At 46.4% G+C, this 13798-nt stretch overlaps 1 long non-coding RNA gene across 1 annotated transcript in view; it reads left to right on the top strand.

Moving 5' to 3' along the window:
- LOC109324672 overlaps positions 1-6619 on the top strand; it is a 12877-nt gene extending 6258 nt beyond the window's left edge. Inside the window, exon 2 of the long non-coding RNA XR_002104983.1 lies at positions 6355-6619. This is a non-coding gene — a long non-coding RNA (uncharacterized LOC109324672). The remainder of the gene's footprint in view (positions 1-6354) is intronic.
- The last annotated feature ends 7179 nt before the right edge of the window (positions 6620-13798 follow it).

Raw genomic sequence — 13798 nt, 5'->3', positions numbered from 1 at the left:
TCCTGCTTGTTGCCCAGGCTCCTGGCATTAGTGTACAGGCAGGCAAGTGTGCCCTGAACAGGTATTTATTGCTGGTGGTGGGGTGGGTGGTGGACAGGATGTTTGCTGAGGGGAAGGGGGGCTCTGTTTGTTGGGGAGGTAGGGAAGAGGGGATGTGGTTGATGTGAGGGGAATAAAAACTTTTTCTTGTGAGATGTGTCTACAGTGAGCATGGTGCTGGGGGTGGGCAGGGAGGATGGGGAGTCCATAGGTGGCGGTGCAGGCAGGCTAGAATAGGGAGTGCTGGAAGAGGTGTTTAGCAAGGGTCTCCTGCACCTTGTGTCCTGGTCCCCACTAGTGGGTGCACAGCTCTCCTGGGGCCTTGGTGGGGGAGGGCAGGGTGCTGCTGCCATTGCAGGTGGTGCTCCCACTGTGGGGCATCTTTCATGCACCACACGCCTAACACCCAGGCCTAACAGAAGAGCTCCCCCTGGGGCCTGCAGATGTTAGTCAGAACACAGGCTGCAATGATAAGCTGGGGGAGAGTTGTTCTCAGTAAACTCGAGGCAGGTGGTGAGGGTGCACCAACATCCCTTCATACAGCTGAAAGTGGATTCCACCAGGGTGTGGGTCCAGCCCACACAGTATTTAAAGTGGGCCTGGTGCGGGTCCAAATGGCCAGTGTAGGGCTGCATGAGCCAGGGCAGAAGTGGGTACGTGTGGCCACTGTTGAGGATGGGTGGGACCACCACAGTGCCTGGCTACAGGTTTGGTACTCTTACTGTGAAGTGCCCACTCTCCACCAGGCCCAGCAGGCTGGAGTTCCTGAAGACATGGGGATCATAGTCACTGCCCACCCAGCCAGCACTCACATGTGTGAAGGCCGTGCAGTGGTCCATGATGGCCTGGAGGACCACAGAGTGAAACCCCCTGCAGCTGTAATAGGCGTGGTTTCTGTGGGATGGACATGGGATGGGATGTGGGTCCTGTCCAAGGACCTGATGCACTGGGGGAATCCCAGGGGGTCGCACATGCAAAGCACAGTACTGCACACCTCCAGGGCAGCCTCACTGGTGATGACCTTGCATGGCCATCTTTAACAAGGCAAGGGTCAGCTGTATGTCTGTGGGAAGGGCAGCTGCATGCCAGTGTCCTGCCACTCCAGGTGTGACTGGAGCTGTTTCACAAGGTCCCAGAAGGTTGTTCACATCATGCAGAAGGCCTCCAGCCATTGCTCATCATTTCAGATGTGCTAGATGACATGATGCCACCAATCTTGGCTTGACTGGTAGGCCCAGTGGTGGCAGGACTAGATGCCCAGGAGGCTGACAGCAGTCTCAGTGGTGGCATCCTGGAGCCTGTTGTCAGTGTTTCTGTTGGGGTCCATCCAGGCAGATGGGGTCAAGGTGGCGGGTGTGTGACAGCAACTCTGGGATGGTGTGTGGTGGCCTAGCAGGTGGTTGCTGCATGTGGAGAAGCTGGAAGGGGTGAGATGGCCATCAGCCAGGTGGTAGTCAGGATGTCAGGTCAGCAGGGTCAGCGTAGTGGCCAGCAGGAGCCCAGAGCACTGGTTGTCACTGCCAGAGGCAAGGGCAGGAGTAGGTGCAGGCATGGCATGGGGAGACAGAAGCTGTGAGGTGAGAGCTGCCACGTGCTGTCCCTGTGCTGCATATGCTGCTCCTAGTCAAGGAACTGGCTGGTCAGAGAGCAGTGAGCAGGGCTGCCTTTTCAAAATAGCTGCCGGGTGCTGGCAGCTGCAGCCAGAGCCTGGAGCTCTCACTGGTAGTGGCAGGGGCCCACTGCAGGGCCCCAGGAAGTGGGAGAAGATTGACAGCTGGGATTAAATTTGCTCCTGGCCAACCCCACCACTAGGGGGCCACTCTCAGGGCCCTGGGATTGGGAACTTCTCCAGCCCCAGGGCTGGGGTTGCTCTTTGCCTGCCCCAGCCCAAGGCTCTTAAAAGCATGTGGGGACACTGGGGCCCTGGGCCACCTGCAGCCAGTCACTGCATGCAGAAGCCCCAGGCCATCTGCAGCAGCTTGGCCAGGCCCTGGCATTGGTTCCTGGCACCAAGGTGCTGTGCGGCTGCCAGGCCTGCACCATTGTGCTACCATGCTGCAGGTTTGGCAGCATCCTGGGCCACATGCAGCCAGTTCCTGGCCACTGGGTCCCACTCTAGCCGGCCCCAGGTCAACCGCAGCAGTCTGCCCAGATAACACTGCTGGTACCCAGCACACCCTCACCATGCACCTGCCTGTTTTACACTGTGCCCTTGTGCTGGGTGCTGCAGGCAGCTGTCCAGGCTTATCAGCACCAGGACTGCCACATGGAGGCCCAGCAAGCCAGCAAGGGAGCCACGCTGGTGTCCTCCCTGATGCCACACTCTGGGACCTCAACTGGTCCCAGGAGGAGATTGCAAGACTGCAGATCTTATCATGGTCCTCACAGTTTCCACAGAACAGACACTCCAATGTGCATGTCTATGAGGGCCTGTCAGGCCACATGCGGGAGCATAGGCATGACCAGTTGGCATGTCACTGCCACATAAAGGTCAAGGCCTTGTGGACACAGTGGGTCATGGTCATTGACCACAACCTCTGGTTGGGGGCTGCCTACAAGTCCATGCCCTTTATGCAGCAGCTAGATGACAAGCATGGGCAGCCTAACTGAGACTCCACTGCAGCCTGGCACCCATGGTGATGTGTCACTGGGGGAGGGCCCCTGCCAGGAGCCTGTTTCACCAAGCTTCCCACCCCCAGCCTTCTTCAGTAGCTCTGGGAGCCTGAGCCAGTGCCTGGCCTTCCAGCTTCATGTCCTCAGCCCGAACGATAAGACCAGGCTAGCCATGGTACTGTTGGCCTCCAGCAGTTCCAGTTCCTTCACAGAAGGGGCCCTGCCCAGGCAGTTGGATGCCACACCACTGCACCCCAGGACACTGCTAGGACCTGTATTTCACTGCCAGTGGGGACTGACTCAGAGTGCCCAGCATGCTTGCCACAACTACTAGGTAAGCACTGCACTGGGGAGAGTACCCAGATGCTGTCCCTGCCACAGTTCCTGCTGCTGGCCTACCCATGCTCCCCCAGGTCCATGAAGACCTTCCCCTGAAGACCACAGCATGTAGAGGGGCAGGAGACAGTGTAAAACTTTATTGAACCACCTGTACTCCCACAGCTAGGCAGACACAGGCCTCACATTCTGAGAAATGAGTCAGTGCTGGCAGTCATGTCCTCCTTGGCTGCTGGGGACAGGGACTTGTAGCTTAACCACAGGTTTCCCTCCAGGCAGTAGAGGAGGTTGTGGGGCAGGGCAGGCTTGCCCTCCACATCGTAGAAGCTCAGGATACAATACCACGTTCGCAGATGTGCCTGGGTAACATGATGATCATCAGCAGCAGGGTGTAATGGATTGGGCACCCCTTGGTCCATGCAAAAAGCTCCTTGTGGAGTGCCCAGGACACCTGCAGAAGGGGCATGCTTGGGCCACAGCACCAGCACAGAAGGGAGTTGGCCCCCTGGGGGAGGGAGAGGGCAGCAGCAGCTCTGTGTATCAGTTGGCTGGGAGCCCCATGCCCCCTGCACTTGGGTACCATGGGCTTGACAGCAGCACAGGAGACAGGCAGGCTTCCAGGAGAAGAGGAGGTAGGGTGTGTCTGTGGAGCTGCAGCAGCAGGTGCTGCCAGGAGCCTGTCCTTGCCTAGGAATGAGGTGAGCAGTGAGAGTGTGCAAACATCCCTTGAGGTGGCCAAAGGCACACTCCATCAAGGTGCCTGGTCCTGGCACCAGTTGAAGTGTGCCTGGTGGGATGGTGGGGGTCTAGCTGGCTGTTATAGGGCCACATGAACCAAAGGAAGAGCAGGTAGGTGGGGATCCCTGATGAGGAGGGGCAGGGCCACCATTGTGCCCAGCTGGAAGTGCAGCATCCTGGGTGTAAAGCACCCACTCTCCACCAGGGCTGGCAAGGCAGGCTTGCGGATCATGTGTGCATCACGGGCACTGCTCACTGAGCCAGTGCTCATGTTCATGGAGGCACCACAGTGGTCGATGACGGCCTGGAGCAAGATGGAGTGGAATTCCTGCTGCCTGTAGTAGGGATAGGGCCTCCAGGGCTGAGATTGCCCTGAACCAGGCAGTGGTCTATTTGGTGGGCCAGCAGGAGCCCGGGGCAGTGGACATTGCTGCCAGGGCCTAGGGCTGGAGAAACCATGGTGTGGGAGGCAGAGGTTGCAGAGACAGAGTGGCTGAGTGCTGCCACCACACTCTGCATGCTGCTCTGGGCCAGAGAAGCAGGTGATCCTGGATATGAAGCTGTCTTTTGGAGATGGCTGTCAGCCACAGGCAGCTTCAGCCAGAGCCTCCCACTTCCTTTGGTGGTGGCAGGGGCAGGAGCAGACTGTTGCCATGAGAAGCAAATCTACTCCTGCTTCCCTGAATGTGTAGACTCCTGCCCGGGGTGGGTTTACTCTAGAATAATTTACATTAGAGTAAACCCACCCCAGAGCAAATGCACGTGTAGATGTGCCCTCTCAGTGAAAATCCTAAAGAACTTCATGCTGTGCCTAGTATGTACTTCTATTTGAATTTGTATTTTATTTACAAATTACTCAGTTATGGATCTTGGCAATTTTATAAATAAAGATCTGAAATGGGAAGAAGTTATGGGACTATGTTTGGCAAGTGTATCCCCAACAATCGGTTCATAATACATGAACTATGAAATACATGAGTATGTATTATTGGTCTGTGAAGACAAGTCACTTGGAATAGATCTGAATGACTGTCCACTGAAACCTGTGATTCTCAGTCTTCAGATTCAAGATGCACCTTAATAGACCCAAGGCACCACTCAGAAAATGTCAAATCTTAGTTTTCACTAGATTTTTGACTAAAGGAAAATAATAGATAATTTTTTCTGTTGCAGATAACTCAGAAAGGCTACAACAAGTCAGATTGTTTTTTGCACTATGGATTTCTATTTGAAATCTCTGGGCATTTTTACACGTGTTCCCAGTGCTGAAAAAATGGTGGCAGGGCACTTGGAACTAAAGTTCCTTGGGTGTGTTTTATTTCAAAGTGCCCTGTCGCCATTTTGTCAGCCCAGAGATTCACAGTGACACTGATACATGTGACTCATGAGGCTTCTGGACTGCATCAATTTCCATGCTCCAGAAGACTCGATTAATTGAGTCTGCTCTGATATGCTGGATTTCCTGCACACTGAAGCAGGCTCCCTGCATGTGTGTAGAAGCCCTCTGGGTTTATCTCGTAAATCATGTTTTCACACCTAATAGCACTAACAATATGACACCCCGTGGCACCCTTGAAAGGATCTCAGGGCATACCAGGATGCCAAGTCACTCTGACTGAGAATTACTGACTTAGACATATACAGCATTGGGCATAATGATATTTCACATTTTAAAAAGAAATTAAATTATTGCCTTGTGTTACTATACAAAACAGCTTAGCATAAAAATCATTCTTGGATTACTCTGAAGTCATTTTAAAAAAAAGTTGCTCTATGTATATTGTTATTTTATCAATCAGTCTGTCCAGGTCAGCTTATTAAATATTTCAGAAAATTCTGTAACAATAGTGTTTTGGGCATTAATAATGCAACTGAAAAAAAGTCCCAAACCAGTTGGTACTATTGGTCCATTATAGCCATAAATAGAACCATTTAGAAATAATTTTGTTCTCTGCAGAGTTACTATGCCCAGTAGTAGGTGGGGTTATCATGCTGACATAACTATGCCTCAATTGGATTTTGTAAACATTTGCAATATGGGCAACCCCCTCTTAATGCTGTTTTGCTTAGAGCTATTTCACTATAATGCTCATTTTAAATTAATACCTCATTTCACTTAGCACTCAACAAGTTTCATTATAATGCTCGTGGTCACCATCTTGGATTGTCAGATACTTTCGGTTTCGCTTAACGCTCAGCTTAACGCTCGTTTTTTCAGGAACCAATTAAAAGCGCTAAGTGGTGCCTGTAGGGGTGCATGTAGATTACCTTCTGCATGTTCAGAGGTGTCAGAATAGTTGTAATGAGATATATATGTGCATGGGAGAAGTCTTCCTCTGATACCAGGCCAAAGGTCTTGCACTTTCAGGATCCCAAACTTGCAGATGCTTCATTATGTCTCTAGATTCCAAAGAACAGTATTGCCCATGAAATCCTTCTATATAAAGGAAACAAACACAGAGAAAATATTATAATTGATCATTATTTTTATATGAGGATACACATTTTGACAGTCATAGTAAGTAGTCACTTTTGTTTATACCACACATTCCATTTCACAACTTGTTTGATTTATTTGCTATTCATTTCATTTTCACTTCTGGTAAATACTGACCTTATTCCCCACAGGAACCCAACAGTGACTTGCTTAGTGAGTTCAGAGTTAAGCTTCAGCATGAGAATAAACTGACCTGAACTGAGCCCAGGATGCCCTTGGCTTTAACAGGGTCATGGTGGTATGCATGCAAAGGACAGAAACAACTCTTTCTCACCTGGGACTTCTTGGATCCTTAAAAATAAGTATTTTCACAATAGTATTTCAGAGATGTAAATAACCAATGGATCCCCCCAGTAACTTTGAATTCCCATAGGATAAGCTACTTCCCTTAGAGGACAAAACTCCTGTTTTTGTGGAATGGGATTGCTTTTTAACAAAGACTACCTAGAAGATGACAATTCCCATGTTCACAGCTCTTACCACAGAAAATTAAAATTACCTGGTCATATTATGAAAGTCATTTGGGGTAAACACAACATCCTGGACTTTGGATCTCCTTTGACTATAGCTTTATAATGTTTGTCTTTTTCCCTATAGCCAGCTTGTAACTTTTGCTAATTATGTGCCATGGCCATACTGTAATTCCATTGACAGCCAGTTATGATTTAGTCCATTGTGTCCCATTTCAAGAATTTTAAATAGTGATGCCATTTTTTAAATTATTCTTTTACAATTGAGAAAACTGTTGTTCAGTATAGCTAGAAAGCCTTGTTTTTCTACATGTGGTAATGATGTGTGATATCCTTAATTATTACAGAAGTAAACAATTAAGTACAGGTACTGAACAGAGTTAAAAAATAAAACAAATTGCCTAGTATTTTTCTATAAGATAAGCATGAATGTTTGCAGAAAATGCGGAGCAGAGTTTTCTCATGTAGTATTATATTGCTATTCTCATTTAATCTCAGATAAACCTGAATATCTGTTTCTTAATTGTGCTTGTTATTTTAAGCCTATCAGATTGGTATTGTAGAATTATAATTGTAGAATACATGAGAGATCCTGCCAATCTCACAAAAATCTTTATTTTTCTCTAGCAACATAGCATTTTCTACTTCCTAACTTCTATCAGCATTATATCAAAAGGCTGTATATGACGTGTATTTAATTGCATTTAAATACAATTTAAATACATTTAAATGTATATTGCAAATATACATTGCTTGATAGATGTCTTATTAAAAATAATAATACATTCTGCCTAGTATGTATGTTTGTAGGAAGATACAATGGATATTTGTATGTGCATGTACAAATATAGAATGACAACATATATGTATAGGTGTATAGAAAATACATACTCTATGGGCTCATCTACATGAAACACTACATTGCCATAGTGATGAACTACGGCAATGTAGCTCATCTCCGTGGCAACAAAGCATTGGCAGGCACTAACCATGACACCGCCATTACTGCACAGTAGCAATGAGCTACTGAGCAGTAGCTTATTACTATTGTACCGTAAGGTAAAAAACAACCCATGTGCTGCTGGGACTGCATAGTATCAGTGGGTATAGATACACCCTATATGTAGCTACAAATATGCCTATGGCCCATGTACTTCACTTTGTAATATGAACTATAATTTATTTTCCTTTTTAAGGCATATGTTCCAATCCTGTAGAAATCTATGCCTTTTACGTCACAATGTACGTTAGAGCAGCAGTGATTGAAATCATTGTTGTCAAGGCATAATGCATTAAAATTATTAATAAGACTTAAAACCACACGAGACTTACTAAATCATCTGATCTGACCTAAATTTATGACCCTTCCTTCCACTTCTTCCCCTTGCCTACTTGCACAAAAAGAAGCAGTGAAGAAAGAAAAAGCAACATGCTAAATATAAGTAAAAATTGTATTACTGCACTAAATCTATGTAACACTTTGTAATTATAATAATACAAACAAATCAACTGTAAGGGCATTCACATCAGACCTAATTTCAAGCTGAACTATTATAAAACGATTAACAGCCTCATACTCCTGCTTTAATTATGTTGTGAACTATTCAGCATTTGAACCTGTTCTGGCCTGCCTCTTTTATCATTGAATTACCATCCTTAATTTGTTTCTCTGCTGAAAAATGAATTTCACTTAAGGATTACTGTACATTGCTCTGGCATTTTGTGATTTCTTGTCAGCCCTTGTGAATCTAGATCATAGCCAGCTTCTGTTCCTCTGACATGTCCTATATGCACAGTTTCTTGACTTGCCTGTCTCGGTGAATTTATTAACTCATACTGTGCTCTTGTAGAAATGAATGGACATTTTTGATTAATCTAATGATAAAGATTTCCGATGACAGTAGAGTTTACTTTTGGAGCTAACTTCAGGTTATGTAGGCAACAATAATTATCTAGCAACTTAGATTAACAGAAATACATTGTGAAAGTTTCAGTGCTGAGTCGACATTAGACTGCCACTACTTTCAAACATTGCCAAGGAGGAGGCACTTCTCAGGTTGTGTGAAATTCGGTACATTCAACTCCAGAAACACCTCAGTCTTTGAATTGCAATACTGTCTCTCTTTCCTACAATTTAGTTCTTAGCTTTACACAGGAAACACTAAGGTTATGTGAAGCTTTGGGTACTGATTCGATTTGGAGGAGATTCGGCCTGATTTCTGTGGCTGAATCTCTGAATCCAAATAGAATCAGGAGACCAATAAAAAGGTCCGAATTGATTCAAACCTCTCCAAATCGATTCAGAAAAGATTTGGAGAGCTTTGGGGAAATTTAGAGATTCAGGCAGTCCCCACTCACTGCTGCAGGGAGCTGGACCCAAACTCTGTGCCAGTAAGTAGGGGGAGGAGATAGAGGACCACAGGGGGACGTCTGCCAGGCCTCATCCCCTGCCTATTGCCTCAGCCCCTCTGAGTACCCCCTGATTGCGCCTACTCTCCCAGACCCATCAATGGCTGCCCCACCTAGCCCCAGCTCTTGGTTCTTAAAAAAAATAACCCACTGCACTCAAAGGCTCCTGCCAGGCTAGGGGGCAATCCCCACTGCCCCCCACTCACCTGCAGTGTGTTTGGGGCTCTGCCATGAGCCCCCATCCCCCACCCGCTCTCCCAGCCCTATTGATAGTTGCCCCACCTAGGTCCGGCTCCAGGTTCTTTTTTTAAGAAGCAGCAGCTGTCGGGGCTTCTGGGGGCTCGTGGAAGAACCCCCTCCATGCAGTGTGGGGCAGTGGGGGAAGTGGGGATTGCACCCCTACCTAGCAGCAGCTGGTGAGTGAGGGCTTTTCTTTTTTAAAGTGCCAGGACGCTGATGGAGTAGCCATTGAAGGAGCTGGGAGAGCAGGTTGGGGATGGGGCCTGTTTGATTCAGAGATTCGGTTGATTCAGCGATGATGGAATCTCCAAATCAGATTCAGTTGAATTGATTTGGGACAGTGATTCAAATCACTGAATCAAATCAATGTCCTCCGAATTGAGTGACTCTGAATCTGAAATGAGTACTAGCTGCTTCACACAGGCCTAATAAACACCATAAAATTAAGTCTATATGTGCTCTTAGATACATTAATACAACTACTAGTGACTTCAAAGTGGATCATGTGTTTCTTGAATTTAGCCTTTCCTTGACTACTTCATCATTTTCTGGGCTAGATCCTGCATTGTAAATCAGTTCTGTATCATCCATCTCAGTGGCGCCCTGTCAATTATTCTTCTGTCTGAGTTTTTTTGGGGAAAAGGAGGACATCCCAAGCACAGCATTTCTTTTTTAGGTTTGCTTGGGTGAATTTGAATGTTTAGAACAAGCTCCTCCATTCTGGTAACATTGGTTTTTGACATTTGCTCTGCACAGTTTTCACTTTTCTTTTACTCCAATTTAAAACATAAAATTATTATTCCTTTGTATCATAGGACCCAAGTGGCAACAAGATCCCATTGTGCTGTTCATTATATGAATAAGGAGTAGGACATGGTCCTAGACAAGACAGACAAGGATTTGGGGAAAGGATGTAATGTAGAATAGAGTGAATAATATGTTGGTTTACAAACAAATGATCTTTCATTAATTTTTTTTTTGAAGTTGGGTTTTTTTGGAAAGAGATTAGCTAAACAGTGACAAAGGGAGTGGAAGGAGGGAGTGGAAGGAGGGAGGATAAGGAGGAAAGGAGAAAGAAGAAGAGGAGGGAAGAAAGGGGCACACGGAGAGCAGATGCAGGAAGAATGAAGAGGGAGGGAAGTGAAGCAAGCAGAGAGACGAGAATGTCTAAATTAAGAGCTGTAAAAACTTGCTGGTCAGGGTAGCATTAGCAGTATCTAAAGGTCCTTGCTGTATCTACTTGTCTGTGCTGTATGCTGAGTTTCTGGGTGGCTCTTCCCTAAATTCATAAGGCTGGAAGGAGAGGTGAGGTCTTATGGGCCTTTGAACATGCAGTGCCTATTGGCATGCTCTGTTGCAAAACTCTGAGTCTTTGAGAGAGGGGTGACCTTGCCTGGGTTCTAACCTTCCCTCCCACATTGACAGCACTTCAGCTATTTTTCTCTGCTCCTGCCTGTGACACCCCTCCCAGCAGAATCTAATACCTGTTTTACAGCATGCATCTACACATACATATGATCCAGAAGCAGTTTGCCCTCCCCCACCCTCCTTCCCCTGGTGCGTGTGCCCCTGCTGCAAGTGTCCTGGGTGCAGCATGAGGAGCTATTTGGGCAGACTGAGGGGTGCCTAACCTACTATGCCCTGTTGCTGCTGCTGATGGCCATGGTGCCCCAGGTACACCTGCACACTTGGCATGGGACCCTGAGCTTCATTGGTGCAGTGGCAATCCCTTGCTGCCCTACAGCCTTTGACTGCCCGGAGGGCTACCTTTGGCTGCACTGGACAGCCATACCCCCGCTGCCTAGGACGACACTGCTGCCAGCATTAATGCATCCTTGGCATATGAGAAGCCTATGCCCACCTTGTTATGGTGGCACAGGCCACTCAATAAGGTTTTGCACTGTCTCCCATCTCCCTGTGTGCTGTGGAGGGGGAGCCTGGGGGCCAGCAGAGCATGGGTGGGCCAGGTGAGGAGGGAAGAAGGATCAGGGGTCAGGTGGGCTCACCCCATGGGTGGGGCTGGTGTGCCTAGGTGCTCAGGTTGGTCCCTGCTGGTAGTGATGGAGTGCAGCTCCCAGCCATGTCCTGGATCAGAGGGATGCAGCATGTGACTGCCTGGGCTGGGGCCCAAGTCTGGGGAGGTGTTAGTGCTGAGGGCAGCTGGCAATGACATGGCCGGCTGAGCCTCGTGGCCAGGGCTGAGGCCATGGAGCTGGCAGGGCCTCCCAGAGCTGCTGGAGTTCACTGGGGGTGGGGAGCTTGGCAGAATGGGTTGCTGGCAGGCCGAGGGGCCCTCCCCCAAGGACACATCACCACATGGGCCAAGCCATAGTAGAGGCTCGGGCAGGTCACCCATACTGCAGTAGACAGCATGGCTGTGGCCTGGGGCTTGAGGATAGCATCCAGGTGCTACATAAAAGGCATGGACTGAGTATTAAGCATCACCAAAAAAAAGTTTGTCTTTGTTACTGCACATTAGTGTAGCTACGGTGCCTTTATCTAGTACCTCATATTAGAGGTAGTAAACTTAATGCACAGTAGCAAAGGCGCATTAATGAACATGTACATGCGCCCAGCTTTAAAAATAAATGAATCAGAATGGATTTAAAAAAAAAGAAAAGAAAGAAAGAAACGAGTTTCTTCATTCTGCTATCTGATGCCCACTTAAATGTTTCCTAGTTTTGGAGACAATTTACTTATTGCGATTTTGGTACCTTTTTAAGATTTGGTGACTCCTTTTTGCTATGGAAAGAAGCAAAATGTGCAAGAAGCTGGAGTTCTGTTCATAAGCTACCTGAAATGAGAGGCTGGTCTACCCTTAAAAAAACCCTGTCAGCATAGCTACACTGGTTAGGTGCATGAGGTTAGAAAAAATAAATCATCCTTCTCTCTCTCTTAGCAAAAGTCCCAGCATAGTTGCAGTTGCAGAAGCAAAAAACATCCTTTTACCAGTAGAGTATACTTCATTCATGTAATGGAATCTGACCTATACCTCATACCAAAGAAAGTTTTTGACAGTACTGGCTACATCTCCACTAGAAGAGTTAGCCAATATACTATACTGAGATAAAATGCCGGCAAACCTTTTTAAGTGCAGACAAGGCTCAAGACATACAACTCCAGGCATTACACAGGAAAAACCTCTTCACTGAAATGTTTCTGCAGAAGTAAAGGGTTTAAAAAATTCCTTTTTGAAAAGTACTATAAAAATAATATTGCTCAACATCAGTTTTGGTTAAAGGTAAGAGACTCTTAAACTGCATTTTGTGTTCCAGCTGTGTTCCTGAATTTTGTATAGCCTGTTAGTAGAAATGACATGAAAATGGTTGTGGGAATTTTGGCTCAGACTAGCAAGCACAGAGTCTACCCAAGCAAATATGTTTATAGCCACAACAAGAAAATATGTAACTATGTCAATAACCTTGCTCTGTAACAACACACACCATCCTTCCTCTGCCTCATCTACTATTCACCTGGCAGCACAAGGTTATATTACATCCTATACAGGCATCACAGACTGAAAGTGCTAGTGAGTAAACGAGAAAAGGGTTCTTAAAAACCGAGAAATACAAATACTCATTCACAAAACTCTCACTAAGCATTTTTTTTAATCAGCATTGCCATTTTATTGCTTAACCTCCCCTGCTTGATCTCCCTACTTTTGGTTAATATGGTAGTCAATTACAGCTTCATCTGTGCAGAATTAACTTTATGAAATACACACCAGGGATTTGTCTATCCTCTCTATTTAGATCTCTGTCATAAAAAATATGTAGTAGAAGTGTGTGCAAGTACTGCATATGGCGCAGACTTTGTAGATTTATTGTAAAATCATATTTAAATCGGTTAAGCTTTTCCCAGAAGTTAATTAAATATATTTCTGTTGGGGGGGGGTACTTTTTTTGGGGGGGGGGGTTCTGTCTCACTAGGTGGCAGTGTATGATTACATCTGGAAGGACTATGTCAGCAAATCTGGTGTCTCCAGCTGTGACCTCCAGCACCAGGATGAAATCTTCAAATCCAGAGCTACCTCAAGAGATATCACAGTTCATGTTTCTATCTTCACTGTTCACCTCAGTGGCTTCCAGGAGCTCTACAGACATTTCCTCAGACTATCAGATGGGGCTATTGTAGAGGTAGGTCCAAATACTTGGTTACATATAGAATTTACAGAAACAAACATGTAATAAGTCAGGATTGAAACAAGGAGTGTCCAGCCTGTGCCCTCACCAAACAGAGTGAGAAATCTTAATAGTGTTTTATTACATGTTTACATGCAAACTACATGGGCTTATAGACTTCGTATACATACAGGAAAAAATTGTGGGTGCTAGGTACATTAGTGTCATTCACAATGTAGGTATCTCAAGCAATAATTATAACTCAATAAGAGAATAAATATTGTACTTGGCATGGACTTTCTCTAGATGGGTTACGTCATACAACAGTCAATAAA

The sequence above is a fragment of the Crocodylus porosus genome, unplaced genomic scaffold (assembly GCF_001723895.1).
Source record: "Crocodylus porosus isolate Cpor-Errol unplaced genomic scaffold, CroPor_comp1, whole genome shotgun sequence".
In the NCBI taxonomy this organism is placed as follows: Eukaryota; Metazoa; Chordata; order Crocodylia; family Crocodylidae; genus Crocodylus; species Crocodylus porosus.
The sequence above is the reverse complement of the archived record's forward strand: the minus strand, read 5'-3'. Positions and strand labels throughout refer to the sequence as shown.